Source organism: Neomonachus schauinslandi, chromosome 6 (genome assembly GCF_002201575.2).
Source record: "Neomonachus schauinslandi chromosome 6, ASM220157v2, whole genome shotgun sequence".
In the NCBI taxonomy this organism is placed as follows: domain Eukaryota; kingdom Metazoa; phylum Chordata; class Mammalia; order Carnivora; family Phocidae; genus Neomonachus; species Neomonachus schauinslandi.
In genome coordinates, this window is record NC_058408.1 from 9987472 (window position 1) to 9991381 (window position 3910).

Here is a 3910-nt window from a genome sequence, read left to right on the forward strand (position 1 = left end):
GCTGGCCAAAGTCTCCCTCGGCCTCTCCTGTCAAGGTGGCTGACCAGGGGACGTGCCAGGGGAGAACCACCTTGCCGCTGGGAAGCTGCTCGTGCCGCTGCTGAACGTGGGCTTTAGCTGTATGGGAGCCGGAGCTGGAGGTGGGGGTGGGCAGAGGGAACCTGACTTAGGGCCAGCGCAGTTGTCCTCTCCGCAGGAATTTTGCTCTCTGAATGGACGGATGCTCGTTCTCTGCTTCCGTGGAGACACCAGAGCCCACGTGGCCAGGGCCCCGGCTAACCTTGTGCGGTGGTAAGCCTCGGAATCCCACTGCACATCTCTCTTGTTTCATAAGTGCCTCCAACCTAAGGTAATAAATCAGTACTTGCTCAATCGGGCCTGTACCCTTTGATTTCTGGGATGTTTGTCTGGCATTCAGAAATCTGGTGTGCTTCATCCATTTGCCTAAGAACCCTACTTCACTCTCCTGCCTCATCCCAGGTCCAGGAGGAGGCCCATAGGGACATGTTTCCAGGCAAGCCCCTCTAAAAATGGTTCTCTCCTTTGCCCCAGGCTGTAGCTCACTGACTAGAGGCAGGTCCTGGTCTGTAACTCCAGCGCCCACTAACTTGCCTTGGCCAGTAGCATAATGGACGTAACTACATTTTGAGTACTTCTTATGTGCCAAGATTATATAAATTATCTACAACCTCACAACCTTGCTGCTTATATGTGTTGCCAAGTAACCTCTGTTGAAGAGAAGGCAAATGAGTCTTCACGCCCTAGACCGCAGCAGGGAGGGGACAGCTGGACTTGAACCAACGCCCCCACTGATGTCCCGTGCACCTGCCCCCCTGCAGGGCCCTCGGTGAGGGTCGGTGGCTTTTAACCAGGTATTTGAGGAATAAAAGAGCTAAGAGAGGAAGTGATCCCCGTCTTTAGGAAGTTCTCCAAATCCTGCAAATCATCCAGAATGGTGTAGGCAATTTGGCTTAAGAACAAGAACATGAAATGCCAGGGTTGTTGAGGACCTTCAGAGGTCATGTAATCCCTGCTTTCCATACGGTGGCCAAACCCTGCACAGATTTTTTTTTAGTTTTCCGAAGAAGCAGATTCTGTTTTTTTCTTTAGCAATCTGCATTTGCAGGCTAACCTAACCTAATCTAAATACATCAGGCCTCTTTTTGATTCTTTTCTCTTGTTCTGCCTTTAAGAGTGCTGCAAAAAACAATAGCCATCATTGTCTGCAGATCATTTTTAGATAAATTTTTTAGCTGCTTCCTTTGCCCTATCTCATGGCTTTTTGTTTTTCTTTACTTTTGCCTACCTTTGTAACGCGTACGAACACTCTCTAGGATAGGCATGAGCTTCAGGATCGAACCAGCCCTGATCTTTTACACTTATAGCGTCTTCTCAGATGAAGACACCAACATAAAGGCGGGAGGAATTCTACCGTGGATCCACTGTCAAAAGATGGCTGGACATCCAGGTCAGTTTGGAGAGATTGGACTGACCTCTTGAACAAGTATTTGAACTCACTTGTCTCATTTTTTTCTGTACAATCTTTTTTGTTTTAAGATTTTATTTATTTATTTGATAGAGATAGAGAGAGGGAGAGCACAAGCAGGTGGAGTGGCAAGCAGTGGGAGAGGGAGAAGCAGGCTCCTAGCTGAGGAAAGACCCCAATGTGGGGCTCGATCCCAGGACCCTGGGATCATGACCTGAGCCGAAGGCAGCCGCTTAACCGACTGAGCCACCCAGGCGCCCCCTGTACAATCTTTCTTCTAAGACATGTGGCACAAATAAGGTCTGGCCTGGAAGTGTTTTGAGCCCTGGGGGGAAGGTGCTCAGAATCTGTGCATCAAAGGACCGTGTCCTTCAGGTTCTAGGCTTCCGCACACGGGTTTTGAATAGGAGGGTGGCGGGTCTAGGGAAGGGAAATGAACAGGTCTCCCTGAAATGCCAGGAAGCTGGGGCGGGGAGAGGCGGCGTATTCCCCTCTGGCAAAGTGGCTTTCTTTTCTGGAAATTGGCTGGCAAGGCCCGTGAGCTGTCACGAAGGGGCCAGTACTGAAAGAACAATCATTTAGGTCATAGCCTAGATGTTTTTGGCTTCCTCAGAGGCGAAGGTGTTGAGAAGTCCAGAAAAAGGCGCACACGCTTGTGCTTGCTCTTTTTAGAGGCCTGCTGGGGGAGAGGGCTAGGGGAGGGGCTGCAAGGAACAGGTCATGCTAGAGGGAGAGAACTGGGATGCTTCAAAGGCATCTTTTTCCTACTAACTGTTACTTGATGACCAAGTAACTCAAAGCAAGCAGTCTCGGTATTACGTTATTTGAGGATCTGAAATGGTTTTGCAAAAAGGCATTCAGGGTCCGTGAAGTGCTGACCCTTCTGTGATCACTATGGATCTTGTTTTTGCACCAGTGGGGCCTATTTCGTCGGGGCATTCTGAGCATTTCACCTCCACAGCATCCCTAGCAGCAGCTATCCTGACCACAGAAGGGCTAGTAACCAACAAAAGTAGGAGTGTGCGTTTCCAGAGCTAGCATCTTACAAGCGAAGATAGAACGTCTGCCAGTTCCATCGTTCCCAAAGCTAACTCAGCTTAAGAAATACATTCTCTTAAGATAAGTACCATATGATTTCACAGATGTGGAATCTAAAAAACAAATGAATAAACAAAAAGCAGAATCAGACCTATAAATACAGAGAACAAAGTGGTGGTGGCCAGAAGGGGGGGAGGGGGCAGGGGCAAAATGGGTGAAGATGGGTGGGAGGTACAGGTTTCCAGTTATTGAATAAATGACGGGACTAAAAGACACAGCTTAGGGAATATAGTCAATGATGTTGTAATAGGGTTGTATGGTGACAGGTGGTAGATACACTTGTGCTGAGCACAGCATAGAGAAGGTGAATCACTATGTTGTACACCTGAATGCAACTGTCAACTATACTCAGATCAGAATTAAAAGAAAGAAAGAAAAAAGAAAAGAGAGAGAAAGGAAGAAAGAAAGAAAAAGAGAAAGAAAAAGGTAAGGAAGGAAGACCTTCCCTTCTTCTGTGGAATTTAAGATTATGTTGGGAAGATATTTAATTTCACTTCAACCAATGCCATACTTATTTGCAAATACAGTACTGACTCTGGGAAACCCACGCATGAAGGAGACTGCCCACCGGTTTACTTGGTGTGAGCACAGGTTAAGAATTAACTTGAACTCCAGGTCACAGGACTCAGGCTCTCTAAAGCTACACTATCCCACGGAAATAGGAGTGTTGCGAAGGGTAGCCATGGATGTAATGTTAAGTTTTCCAGTAGCCACATTAAAAAAATAGGTAAGATTAATGTAATTACATATTTTATTTAATCCAATATATCTACAACACTATTTCAGCACGTGGTCAATTAAAAATTACTAATGGGGGAGAGTTTACGTTCTCTTTTTGGTACTATATTTTCTAGATCCGATGTGTTGTAACTCTTGCAGACAGCCCAACCCAGATTAGCCCCATTTCAGACCCTCAGTGGCCGCGGAGGCTAGCGGCTACTTTGCAGATAGTCCGCTATCAGCCCCTGGCCCTGAAATACGGGAAAAGAAATCCAGGGTGGGGGAAATCCGCCTTGTCTGGAAAAGACTCTGGTGGCGGCAGTCCCGGGGCGTTCTGGAATTCAGGGAACCACGGAGAAAGGAGAGCGGCTGCACACAATGGCTTCCCAGCAGCCGGGGGCTGTTTACTTTCGAGAGCCGCTCCTCCTCCCTCTGCAGGGGCAGGCCCTCCGAGCGGGGCTGGGCGCGGGGGCGCGGCTGCCACGTGGCGGCCACCGCGTGGCTTCCGCCCCGGCCACGCTGGCCGCGTTCGGGGCCGGGCAGGGCGGGCGGCGGGACGCGCGCTCGCCGGCCTCCCGGGAGGCGAGTGGGAGCCGGCGCGACAGC